The sequence below is a fragment of the Danio rerio genome, chromosome 18 (genome assembly GCF_049306965.1).
Source record: "Danio rerio strain Tuebingen ecotype United States chromosome 18, GRCz12tu, whole genome shotgun sequence".
NCBI classification, from domain to species: Eukaryota; Metazoa; Chordata; class Actinopteri; order Cypriniformes; family Danionidae; genus Danio; species Danio rerio.
The window spans coordinates 4,825,725-4,840,000 of record NC_133193.1 but is presented as its reverse complement, the minus strand read 5'-3'; the positions used below and the strand labels follow the sequence as shown (position 1 = coordinate 4,840,000).

General features: G+C 38.6%; 1 protein-coding gene and 1 long non-coding RNA gene across 4 annotated transcripts in view; both read left to right on the top strand.

Moving 5' to 3' along the window:
• The window catches only part of LOC141378792 (uncharacterized), a 6,422-nt gene extending 402 nt beyond the window's left edge, over window positions 1-6,020 (top strand). The window contains exon 2 of the long non-coding RNA XR_012394171.1: window positions 3,824-6,020. This is a non-coding gene — a long non-coding RNA (uncharacterized lncRNA). The remainder of the gene's footprint in view (window positions 1-3,823) is intronic.
• arhgef17 (Rho guanine nucleotide exchange factor (GEF) 17) overlaps window positions 1-14,276 on the top strand; it is a 163,164-nt gene that overhangs the window by 14,644 nt on the left and 134,244 nt on the right. The window lies entirely within an intron of this gene.

The window sequence follows — 14,276 nt, the reverse complement described above, 5'->3', positions numbered from 1 at the left end:
AAGTAGGTCGGCACACTGCCACTTTAGCTCTCAAAAAATTTTATTAGTCAAAATTACAAAAACACTACGTTTCGACCGACATGGTCTTCATCAGGTAAAGCGTTGCAAATGGAAGTCCTCCAGAAATCAGGGTGTTTTAATGTCAAGTCTGGAGGTTTTCGATTACATCTACAGATTTTCTCACACTGAAGCTTGCTAATAGTGTCCCTTCTGATATTAGGAATGATCTATCATTGTATTTTTGTATTTCTAAATGCTTTATTATTTGTTAAAGGTGCTGTTTTTGACTTTTCTAAAGCATAAAATATAATATATTTGCAGATATTGAGGAGACATGCTAAGTGAACATTCTTAAGTGTTTCCCCTACCATTATATAAAGGAAGGGAGGGGGGGCGGGGGGGCACTACTTTAGCTTGTTTATTAAAAAAATTGTGATCTGGCGCTATATAGATAATTCGATTAACGTTACTTCAAGGGGGGGTGGGGGGTGGGGGGTGGTAGGAGGTTTACAGCTGCCCCCCTTTCCCCCCCCCATGAAGTCACGTTAATTGTATTATCTATATAGCGCCAGATCACAATTTTTTTTAATAAACAAGCTAAATAGCTGTATGCAATATCTTATTTACACAACAGCATGTCAATTCTGTGGTGAGGCAGTGGCGCAGTAGGTAGTGCCTCGGTTCGAACCTCGGCTCAGTTGGCATTTCTTTGTGGAGTTTGCATGTTCTCCCTGCCTTCGGGTGCTCCGGTTTCCCCCACAGTCCAAAGACATGCGGTACAGGTGAATTGGGTAGGCTAAATTGTCCGTAGTGTATGAGTGTGTGTGTGAATGTGTGTGTGGATGTTTCCCAGAGATGGGTTGCGGCTGGAAGGGCATCCGCTGCGTAAAAACTTGCTGGATAAGTTGGCGGTTCATTCCGCTGTGGGGACCCCGGATTAATAAAGGGACTAAGCCGACAAGAAAATTAATAAATGTCATTTCTGTTCTGCGCTTGCACTGCAGCTAAAACATATACAAATGTAGTAGGGCTGTAACGATACGCGATATGAAACCGAAATCACGACACTCAGATCCATGATCCTGTGTCGCGTGTGATAAGGGAGAATCGCGCCATACCCTGTGTTTACCTTTCCACTAACATGACACCTGCCTGCAAAAGTTGAGCTAGTTGAAGAAGAACGTGAGGAAACATGGCGAGCATCCCAAAGATTGAGAACCCTCCGTCCTCATTTAAGTCAGCAGTATCCGCTTGTTAAGTGTTACATCACGCGAAGCGGCTGCTTTTAACCCGCCCACTGCCGGTTTAGCAGTGATAGTTATATTTCAGCACTCTGGGTTGCATCGTATTTCATCACAGCCATGTCACCCTGCAGCCCAAGACCGGTTACTCACTAAAGCTAAGCAGGGCTGAGTGTGGTCAGTACCTGGATGGGAGACCACTACGGAACACTAGGTTGCTGTTGGAAGTGGTGTTAGTGAGGCCAGCAGGGGGCGCTCAACCTGTGGTCTGCGTGAGTCCTAATGCCCCAGTAAAAGTGAAGGGGACACTAAACTGTCAGTGAGCGCCGTCTTTCGGATGAGACGTTAAACCGAGGTCCTGACTCTCTGTGGTCATTAAAAATCCCATGGCACTTCTCGTGAAAGAGCAGGGGTGTAACCCCGGTGTCCTGGCCAAAGTCCCTCTATCGGCCCTTACAATCATGGCCTCCCAATCATCCCCTCTCCACCGAATTGGCTCTATCACTGTCCCTCCACTCCACCAATAGCTGGTGTGTGGTGAGTGCACTGGCGCCGTTGTCCTGTGGCAGCCGTCGCATCATCCAAGTGGATGCTGCACACTGGTGGTGGTGTGGAGAGACCCCCCCCTCATGATTGTGAAGCGCTTTGGGTGTATGGCCATACATAATAAATGCGCTATATAAAAAATACACATTACATTACATTACATTACATCAATTCATTCAGGAAGGCTCACAAAGTGTGTGTCCGTGACTGAAATGCGACCTCCGATAGACAGTAGCAGACTTTGCAATAACACTTCCGAAATGCTAGCTGGCAGTGTTTAAGTTACTCTGTGTCGAGTTTCTTCGCTGGTGTTTTGTTTTTTTCTGAGCGCTACCTTAATGTACAAGTAGCTCAAACTCGCTCATTTTGAGGATGGAATCGGCGGACGTGCAACAAATTTAATTAAAAAGTAAACGCAAAACAACAGTTTTCTTCTGGAGCTCCTTTACGGGACTCCACACTTGTAAACACTCGGAGCTCCTTTACGGGACTCCACACTTGTAAACACATGCTGCATCTGGCTTGTGCGGCTCTCACCTCCGCCCACACTCATTAGCGGTACCAAGCCGACCAATCACAGAGCTTGCGCTACGCGTCATTGCGACCTGTAGTTACTTTTTGGGAGGTGCGCGTTAGCGTCGCCAGCGGCCATGGCGAGGTCCACGCGTAGGCTGCGCCTTAGCACACACGTCCGCTTGACGCAGAAGTATAGATCAGACTTAAGCATACAGTAGTCACTTTAGGACAAAGCACATGAGAGAGTGAGACCAGCTATCCTTGCTTGCTTGAAATATTGCACATTGTGACAAGTTTTGCTTGCTACTAAAATGAAATCGTGCTAGATAATACAGTTTTTCGTTGGGAATTGGGAAGTTTTCTAACTGGCGGATGACATGATCTCTAGTGGGTTGTCTACTGTCTTCTTTAAGGGGCGCGTTCGTGATTTCAGGAGGTGTGGCTTTGAGCGGCAGGGAAGAACTGTGTTTCAGACATATATCATGCTAACCGGTTAGCATTTAGCCAGATCACCTACTGCATCTTTTATTATGTGAAGTTTATTTATAAACTAATTTCGAGAGGATCGCATGCGTATTGCTTGCAGCTGGCCCAGCAATTCTCAATTTATGATTCACCAATCAGACGATTCCTAAGCCACTATAAATGTCCTAAGTTCCATATGACCGAGATCTTCGTTTTAAAGAACCCCCCCCCCCTTCCACCCCTACTCCTCCTCTTTTACTAGATGGGTGGCACGGTGGCCTAGTGGTCAGTACTGTTGCCTCACAACAAGAACGTCATTCGTTCTAGTCCTTACCAAGCCAGCTGACGTTTCTGTGCGGAGTTTACATGTTCTCCCCGTGCTCACGTGGGTTTCCCCCAGGTTCACCGGTTTCCTCAACCAGTCCAAAAACATGCAACTTAAGTTAATTGACTAATCCAAATTGGCACCACAGACATGCTCCCAGTAAGTAGTTATCTCTTAAGACCAATCACTATCTGTTCATTAGCTACTACAGCAGGGGAGTTCTCCAGATCTACCTGAGCTCAAACTCCCCTCTAGCCTTGCAAACGGGAGGGAGCCCCGGGCTCAAGGATCTTATGAGCTCAGCACTTTCTCCCGGGACAGCATGCCACACAAGCTCTATAATCAATCATCAGCTAAGTGTTTAACTCTTGAAACAGTATTTGTATGTTTATTGAATACCAGGGGATTTTGATTTGATCTTTCTCTTTGTATTTCTGTACAGTTTTATTATTATTTAATAATTCTGCTATAGTTATACTATATTATATACTATATTATTAAATAATTATGCTATATTACATTTAAAAAAATTGGTAATAAAAATCTAGACTAATAAAGTAAAAAAATAAATCATAGTAAACACAGTAAATAGCAGCTGTAAAAAATATAAATCAGTATAATCTACATTTAACAATCAACATTTTAGGATAAAAATATCTAAATAATAATAATAATCAGTCTCTCTCTCTCTCTCTCTCTCTCTCTCTCTCTCTTCATGGCCGTTTTGCAGTGGTGAGGTAAAGGAAGGCCACATTCCTGCTGCCTGTTTAAAACGAAAACAACAGGGAACAACTAGAACCCTTTTTCTCTTTTCCTCCATGTTCCTGTGCTCTTTTCCACTCGCTTCATTTACATTCAATCACTCCTTCGTTTTCCTCCTCCTTTCATTTCAGAGTATCACTTTTCTTTTCTTTTCCAAGCCCTCCTGTCATCCATTTACTCCCTCCTTCCCTCCCTGTCAGTGTACCTGATATCAGGGCTGAATCTCATTTCTGGAAGAACGACAAAAATGACTTCATGCCTCCACAATGTTCCTGCAAAAGGGCTTTCAGTAGAGAGTGAGGGAGAAATTAACAGGATGATGAGCTGCTTTAATGCACATATAAGCATACACCTCATATACAAGCTTAATTCTGCCATGCACTAAAAATGATTCATTGGATTTACTTTTTTTTAAGGTAAGTGATTGCAAATAATTAACATGGGCTGAGTTTAAACAAACAAATGCAATTTAGTAATGTTTATTACCAAAACTTAATATGTTTGTTTTAATTCTGCCCATATAAATTGCTTGCAACCACTTAACTTTAAAAAAAGTAAATCCAATGATTCATTTATTTCAGAGTGGAGTAAAAAAGAAATAAACAGACAGGTGTGACTGATTTATAGTTTTCTTTTGTGTGTGTCTGTTGTTTTTTAAGAACACTATTCTCACAACTATTTTTAGAGTTGACACCTTGAAATCTTGGCTTTTTGCTCTTTGCTTTTTTTCCCTCTTTTTCTTTTCTTTTTTTTTTTTTACAAATTTAAGATTGTGACACAATTATGATTTTGTTTTAGTAAAAATGTATAAATGTAAGCAAAATTCTAAATTTCTTAATAATCAGACTTTTTTTGTTTACACCTCGGATCAATTTTTTCCTAAACTCTTTTCTCTTTACCCCTCCAATATATTTAGACTATATACAATTTCTCACAATTCAGATTTTTAAAGAAAAATTTTTAATTTGTCTCGTAAATCAGATCAAAATTTTAATATGCAAAACTCTTTACTAACAACTCAAAATGTTTATACTTTGTGTTTTAATTTTCACAAATTGCAAATGCACAAGAGCAAGCATTTGTTCAAAAATATTTACCTTCTTTTTTTTGTCAGTTGCTTTTTACTTGTAAATATTTAATGTTCTTAAATATTTTTAATACACAGTTTTTTTTGTATTTTTCCCCAATATTTACAGCTTACATCTTTACAAATTTGCCATTGTCCCACAATTCAGATTTTTTTTTTAAGTAAAATTCTGAATTTCTGGCAAATCTGATTTTTTTAACCGAATTTTTAAGTTTAGACTTCTGTTCAAACTTTTACTTCAAAACTCCGGGATTACATTTTACAATTTTTGTTCTCAAAGTTAAGAGTCCATGACTCGCAAAAAGTGAATGTCTTGAACTCCATTTTCTTGCAGCTTTGAGTTTAAACTTTTTTAATGGAAAAACTTTAAACCTGTTTTATAGAAAGTGAGAATCATAAAATATAATCTCAAATATTTGAAGAACATTGAGCTGAATGTTGAAAGAAAATGTGAAAAAAATGGTTAAAACAAAACGAATTTAGATTTTTGCTTAACAAAATTTGAATTATGTTACAATGTAAAATGCATGAGCAAAAAGCTATAATTTTGCAAGATATAAACTCTGAAAATAATGGGAAAAATTGTACATTTTGAGTTCTTTTGAAGAAAATTTTGATGTAAACTTTGTGAAACAACTTAAGTATTTTGTTTACCTGAATTGTCACAATCTTAAATTTGCAAATAGCAAAAATTGCAAGATGTAAACTCTGGAAATACTGAGAAAGTTATCTTGAGTTTTGAGATGAGTAACCCAAAACATTTTGAATAGAAAATGTGATGAAGATTTGCCGTTTTCAGCAAGTTGCAATTGTGTGATTTAATGTGAGCTGAAAACGTTGTAATTAGTTTTCAAGTGTTGTAATTACCTTTATACTGTGTCAGAAAAAAATAGTTTAAACTGTCCTTCCAAACAGGACAATCAATGTTAATTTACTGCTGTATAATTATATACTGGATTACTGTGTATATTGCAGTAACGACACCTTGACTCATTGTAAAAATTAAAAAAAATGCTCGTATGTTTATTTACTGATGCTCCCACTCACTTCTTCATTATAAAATCTCATTTGAAGCTCTGCAAATGTGTATTTTCTTCATAAAAATACCCTACCCACAATTTCGTATTTGCACTGCGTCATTTCATTGCTCCTGTTTCAGCCATGGTACTGCAGCAAAGTTCCTTGATTATTACTCCAGATTGAGAGTATAGTTCTTGTCCATGTGGCCTATAAAATAGCAACCTTTTATTTTCTGTGAGTCTTAGTATACAATGTTACTACAGAAGAATCCAGCTTTAAATAGGAAAGCTGTCGAAACCCCTTTTGAGCGAGATGCTAACGGTCTAATCCGTATCAATGCTTTATGCTAAGCTAAGCTAAAAGTGCTCCCTCCAGACCTGGAGATCAGCTAAATGGTTAAAAACATGGCAAAGATCAACTGTTTAACTATAGGAAAGCTGTAAAAAGCCCATTTCTCTCCAAAAAAAAAAAGGTTTGGTTCTTTTTAATGAACAAAAAATAAATAAACAAATGCAGATTGAAATCCGTATCTATCATCACCCGAGTCTCCTGCTGTTTTCTTCTGTTGGTGGTCCGTGTAGACATGAGGGTACATGTTTTTATGAGTTAAGCTCATGCGTTCTGTCGTGCAGATGAGGGTAAAGCAGTGCTGGGATCGACTCTCACAGCAGATTAATGGAGGAGAAAGTGATCAGAGAGGTTGTTTTTGCAGGAGCTCTGTTAGTAAATGAGGGCTCACAGATATTTTTTTCCAAAGCCAGAATTTATTCATCACTTCCATAATCCGAATACCCATCTCTCAGGCTTCTTTAAAACTCAAGTTATTGACATGACTTTAAGCACTTTAACTATGATAATTACATGGCTGTCTTGAACACTCGATTCTGATTGGTCAGTTAAGAGGTTCCAAAGTATGTTATTCCAAGATAACAATCGATAAATAACACAGGATTATTTTGAAATCACCTTCACCATCAGCTTTGCGTTTTTGACTGTTTGGTGCCATCTTGTGTCTGAATAATGTACTGGTTAGTGTATACTCCATCAGCTGTTTTCCTCTCTGTCAGCAAATTAAAGAATTAATAAGCGATTATGGCTCAGAACAATGTTTTTTGGGTAATACTTATGTTCTGTGGCTAGTAGCCATGTAATAAGTGGGATAAAATACATACGAGATGGTTGTTATCTCAGAATAAAGCCCTTCAGTCTGATACAACAGTGCTCCTCTTCATATCAGGCTGCCGATAAACCTGTCAGGCTTTATTCTGAGATAACAACTTTCTGGGTGTACTTTATCCCTAACCTAAAATTTGTAGTATATTTACATGACTAAAGTTGTAAAGTATGCAATAAATGAGAAATTTATGACCAAAGGGGTAAAACAGACCATAATAATTATAAAAAATGACAATTATAAACATTCATTCATTCATTTTCTTGTCAGCTTAGTCCCTTAAGTAATCCGGGGTCCCCACAGTGGAATGAACCGCCAACCTATCCAGCAAGTTTTTTACGCAGCGGATGCCCTTCCATCCGCAGCCCATCTCTGGGAAACATACACACACACACCTACACACACACACACACACACACACACTCATACACTACGGGCAATTTAGCCTATCCAATTCACCTGTACCGCATGTCTTTGGACTGCGGGGGAAACCGGAGCACCCGGAGGAAACCCACGCGAACGCAGGGAGGACGCCAACTAAGCCGAGGTTCGAACCAGCGACCTTCTCGCTGTGAGCCGACAGCACTACCTACTGCAGCACTGTGTTGCCCCACAATTATAAGCAGTGTATATTATTTATAATAAAGCTAATTATTTAATGGAATAATAATAGACATATTTAGCATCCAGTTTCGATGTTATGTCATCTTGTCTGAGTATATACTAAGGCTTATTTAATTTTTTTTTAAAGTTCCCAGGTTCTGCAGGTTGCAATGTCCCGAATTTTGCGCTGCCAATCTTAAGCCAATCGTAATGGTTTGTTTTGGAATTTCCCCAACCAATAGCAGAGTCTGAGCCAGAGTTTTGATAGGGTGTTCTGCTGTTTCTAGGGTGTTTCATGTGGTTGCTAAGTGTTCTGTGTCATTGCTGGGGTGTTTCCTGTGGTTGCTTGGCAGGTCTGTGTGAATGCTAGGGTTGCTAGGGCGTTCCTTGGGGTTGCTTGTGGTTCTGTGTCATTGCTAGGGTGTTCGATGTGTGGTTTCATGGTTGTTTTATATATGGTTGCTATATATATGGTTGCTAGGGGGTTTTCTGCCATTGCTAAGGTTTGTTTGTTGTGGTTGCTGTGGTGTTTTGTGTGGTTGTGAGGATGTTCTTTGCGGTTGCTATGCTATGCTATACTATGTATGGTTGCTAGGGTATTTTGCTATATGCGTTCTTGGGGTTGCTAGTGGTTCTGTGTCATTGCTAGGGTGTTCGATGTGTGGTTTCATGGTTGTTTTATATATGGTTGCTAGGGTATTCTGTGTGGTTGGTAGAGTGTTCTGCTGTTGCTAGGGTGTTTCCTGTGGTTGCTTGGGTGTTCTGTGTGAATGCTAGTGTGTTCTTTGGTTCTAGGGTGTTTCTTGGGGTTGCTAGTTTGTGGATGGCTGGTTGTTGTATATATGGTTGCTAAGGTATTATACGTTGTTGCTAGGGGGTTTTCTGCCATTGCTAAGGTTTGTTTGTTGTGGTTGCTGTGGTGTTTTGTGTGGTTGTGAGGATGTTCTTTGCGGTTGCTATGCTATGCTATACTATGTATGGTTGCTAGGGTATTTTGCTATATGCGTTCTTGGGGTTGCTAGTGGTTCTGTGTCATTGCTAGGGTGTTCGATGTGTGGTTTCATGGTTGTTTTATATATGGTTGCTAGGGTATTCTGTGTGGTTGGTAGAGTGTTCTGCTGTTGCTAGGGTGTTTCCTGTGGTTGCTTGGGTGTTCTGTGTGAATGCTAGTGTGTTCTTTGGTTCTAGGGTGTTTCTTGGGGTTGCTAGTTTGTGGATGGCCGGTTGTTGTATATATGGTTGCTAAGGTATTATACGTTGTTGCTAGGGGGTTTTCTGCCATTGCTAAGGTTTGTTTGTTGTGGTTGCTGTGGTGTTTTGTGTGGTTGTGAGGATGTTCTTTGCGGTTGCTATGCTATGCTATACTATGTATGGTTGCTAGGGTATTTTGCTATATGCGTTCTTGGGGTTGCTAGTGGTTCTGTGTCATTGCTAGGGTGTTCGATGTGTGGTTTCATGGTTGTTTTATATATGGTTGCTAGGGTATTCTGTGTGGTTGGTAGAGTGTTCTGCTGTTGCTAGGGTGTTTCCTGTGGTTGCTTGGGTGTTCTGTGTGAATGCTAGTGTGTTCTTTGGTTCTAGGGTGTTTCTTGGGGTTGCTAGTTTGTGGATGGCTGGTTGTTGTATATATGGTTGCTAAGGTATTATACGTTGTTGCTAGGGGGTTTTCTGCCATTGCTAAGGTTTGTTTGTTGTGGTTGCTGTGGTGTTTTGTGTGGTTGTGAGGATGTTCTTTGCGGTTGCTATGCTATGCTATACTATGTATGGTTGCTAGGGTATTTTGCTATATGCGTTCTTGGGGTTGCTAGTGGTTCTGTGTCATTGCTAGGGTGTTCGATGTGTGGTTTCATGGTTGTTTTATATATGGTTGCTAGGGTATTCTGTGTGGTTGGTAGAGTGTTCTGCTGTTGCTAGGGTGTTTCCTGTGGTTGCTTGGGTATTCTGTGTGAATCCTAGTGTGTTCTTTGGTTCTAGGGTGTTTCTTGGGGTTGCTAGTTTGTGGATGGCCGGTTGTTGTATATATGGTTGCTAAGGTATTATACGTTGTTGCTAGGGGGTTTTCTGCCATTGCTAAGGTTTGTTTGTTGTGGTTGCTGTGGTGTTTTGTGTGGTTGTGAGGATGTTCTTTGCGGTTGCTATGCTCTACTATGTATGGTTGCTAGGGTATTTTGTGTGGGTTGCTAGGGTGTTCTGAGCAGTTGCTAGATGGTTTGTCCCTGTCCTGAAGGCTAAAGTCAAGTCTCACCTACATTGCTTTCTACTGAATTTTTAGATTGACCTGGAAATGCGTCACATTGTGGAAGATAAGTGTGTTGTGAAAGCTGTTATAGCAACAGTATGAGCCGGTCTCCAAACACACACACAAATATGTTTTCCCATACTTTTCTATTTATGAATACAGACGTTTCAGAAGACCAGATTCATGTCCTGTTCTGTTTATGTGTTTCTCTTTTTTTTGTGTGGTCTGCTAAGTGCTCTTGGCTCGGATATCTTCTTGTTTTTCCACATGCAGCTCCTCAGAGCGACGGATTCTGAATATCCGTGGTGTTTTCGGATGTGTGTTTTGCTGACTCGTTTTTATTTTGTGGACACAGTTCTATTTAGTTTGGTTTTGGTTTTATTCATTCTAGTTTAGCAGAGTTAACAGAACTAGAACTCTGTAGACTAGAGCAAAATTTAGTGTTTGCACAGAACAGCTTACATTAACTCCTACATTTAAAAGCGGCAGCCACCAAAATGCCACAAATAGGATGAAAGACTAGAGTTATAAACATTATTTGGGACACTCTAGAGACATCAGAGACTTATTTTAGAGACTTATCTTGTAAAAAGGGGCATAACAGGTCTACTATCAAATAATTAGTATGCAAGAATTCAACCAAGTTGCTGAAAATGGTGTTTTAAAGCAGTGCTCGGCCTTGTGGTGTGTTTGGTTGTAACTGTATGAAGCTCCAGTATGAGAACAGGGTCACCGAATGATGCAGTTCACCCTTTCCCATGGTACATCTGGCAGCGCTCCAGTATTTGTGTGTGTTGATCTGTTTATCTTCCATGTAAGCCTGCTGCATCACACTGATTTATGGAGATAAACTCAACACATGCAGTGGAGGAGAGAGTTTGAGAAACAGGAAGAGGAAAGTTTGCTGCCTTAATGTGTGTTACTATCATGTTTGCGGCTTATTGGCTGAAACAAGCGTCAGTTTCACTACTATAAAGCAGTTCGATTTGCAGTTTAAGTCACAATTATTAGCCCTCCTGTATTTTCACACTTACATAACATTACACAACACATTTCTAAACGTAATAGTTTTTATCCCTTATTTCTAATAACTCATTCATTCATTTTCTTGTCGGCTTTGTCCCTTTGTTAATCCGGGGTCGCCACAGTGGAATGAACCGCCAACTTATCCAGCAAGTTTTTATGCAGCGGATGCCCTTCCTGCCGCAATCCATTCCTAGGAAACATCCACACACACACATTCACACACACACTCATACACTACAGACAATTTAGCCTACCCAATTCACCTGTACCACAAGTCTTTGGACTGTGGGGGAAACCGGAGCACCCAGAGGAAACCCATGCGAAGGCAGGGAGAACACAGAAACGCCAACTGAGCCGAGGTTCGAACCAACGACCCAGCGACCTTCTTGCTGTGAGGCGACAGCACTACCTACTGCGCCACTGCCTCGCCTATTTCTAATATTTTATTTATTTTATTTTTGTCATGATGACAGTGAATAATATTTGACTTGATATTTTTCAAGATACTAGTATTCAGCTTGAAGTGACATTTAACAGTGGTTTGTTCTGTTGACAATCCAAAACAAATATTGTTTAAGGGGGCTAATAATTTTGACCGCAAAGGTTTTTAAAAAATTATAAACTGATTTTATTCTAGTCGAAATAAAACAAATAATGCTTTCTCCGGAAGAAAAAATATTACAGGAAATACTGTAAACATTTCCCTTCTCTGTTAAACATCATTTGGGAAATATTTGAGACAAGAACAAAGGAGGGTTAATCATTTTGACTTCAACTATATATTTGCTTAATGAACTTTTGTATCCTAAATAAATAGGAAACCTGGAAGTTTTATGAAAAGTTCTGCTGGAAAAAAGACTTTTTTGATTAGTTAAAATTGGGCTGGTCGATTTCAATATTTATTGACCGAATACCATTGTCAGTATCGATAATAAAAAAAGTTCTGTATGTAGTTTCGGTATGAAGTGATATAGTTTTATTGAAACTTGGCTGCTGAGTGCGCATTTTGGAAGCAATGCCAATAAGCTTAGGGTTTCAGTTTGTCCTTTCCAAAGTGCAACGTGCATGAAGCGTACATGAGAGCGAAGTTCACATCGCGCACATGGGAGCGACAAGCAAATGATGTACAAGTGATGCACACGTAATGCGCATGCATTTTCCAGGTACACCTAGTTGAAAAACATCTGAACTTTTTTCGATGCCCCAAGCGCTAGAACTAACCAATCTGCTTCACTCTTTGTATGGAATATACACAATTCGTTAATAAAGGCTGACTAATTACCTCAGACAAACAAAAAGCTTGCGCTTGTCACTTCAGGTCAGATTAACAATGCAATCGAAAATGAGGGCCATATAGCAGCGGAGATAAATGAAAAAACAATGCTGCCAGAGTGGCCTTATGGTTTCTTTTCTTGTGCATCCCAGCCACTAGTACCCCATCTGAAAGAGTTTTAGCATAGAGGGAAATATAGTCATACAACTCCACAATTTCTAATGTTGCACTGTGTGTTTGAGTAATCATAGTTGGTTCCTTTACTTGAAAGCTCAGATTTGATTATCCTAATTTGTTTTGTTTTCAGAGTTTGAGGTTTACTGAATAATTGTGGACAACTTACAGATGATGATCTACCTTTACTATTGCACACACTTTGTAACATTTTATTAATCAAGTTTAATTTGTTTAGTTGTTTTTGTTTTTGACTATTAAAACCTTAGTAATGGTAGTAATGCCTTAGTAATGTTGGTAAATAAAGTGTTTAAATAAAAAAAAAATCCTAATATTCAGAATCAGAATCAGTTTTATTGCCAAGTGTGCTTCACACAAACAAGGAATTTGTTTTGGCTACAGAAGCTTCCAGTGTACCTAAAGTGACATGTATACATTCCTAAATGTATCATTAAAAATATTCAATAATTATTGATATCGAATGATATGAAACATGATATTGTGGTATTGTTTTTTTTTTTTTTTTTTGCAGTATTGCCCAGCCCTAAGTTTAAAAGTGACATTTTGTGCAACTAAAAATAAAAACACCCCAATATTCAAATTAAACGCACAACAGCTAATATTTGTTCAAAAGTTTTTTTGTCGGTTGCATTTTACGCATAACTTATTATTGTGATTTAAATATTTAGCTTTTCATCATTCATATATATATTACTTACAAATAATAAAAATAACAAATATTACACATTTCACAATCCCCATTTTAGCTGTTCTATGGTGACTTATTTATTTTTATTATTTGTTTCACAATGTTACAATAAAAATATTATTAAGTGTTTTTATATTGAGTAGCAATTGTAATAGTACCCTTGTTATTTTAATAATTTTTATTTGACTATGTTCATATATACTTTTCCTGATATACAACAATTTATAAAAAATAAAAACTTAAATAAAATTCTTTCTGTTAGCATTATTTTCTGAAATATGTGATATATGAACAATATATATATATATATATATATATATATATATATATATATATATATATATATATATATATATATATATAACTTTTTTATTGGTATTTTTATTATTTATAATTTATTTTTTTCATCATTTATTTATATTTAAAAAAAAATTTTTTGCTACATTTCATTATTATTACTTTTTATAACGTGCAACATTCATTCATTCAATCATTCTCTTTTCGACTTAGTCTCTTTATTAATCTGGGGTCGCAACAGCGGAATGAACCGTCAACTTATCCAGCATATGTTTGACACAGCGGATGCGCTTCCAGCTGCAATCAATCACTGAGAAACATCCATACACACTCATTCACACGTATACACTGCGGACAATTTAGCTTACCCAATTCACCTATAGCACATCTGTTTAGACTTGTGGGGAAAACCAGTGCATCCGTAGGAACTTAAGCGGGGAGAACATGCAAACTCCATTCAGATTTACCAACTGACCCAGCCGAGGCTTGAACAAGCAACCTTCTTGCTGTGAGGCGATTGTGCTACCCACTGCACCACCGTTACACCCAACATGCAACATTTTCAATAATAATAATAATAATAATATGGAATTTTTTATTCCACCACAATCCAAAGACATGCGCTATAGGTGAATTGAATAAAGTAAGTTGGCCGTAATGTGTGATTGTGTATGTGTGTTTCTCAGTACTGGGTTGCAGCTGGAAGAACATCCGCTGCGTAAAACATATGCTGGAATAGTTGGCTGTTCATTCCACTGTGGCTACCCCTGATAAATAAGGCACTAAGTCGAAGGAAAATAAATTAGAGAATGAATTTAC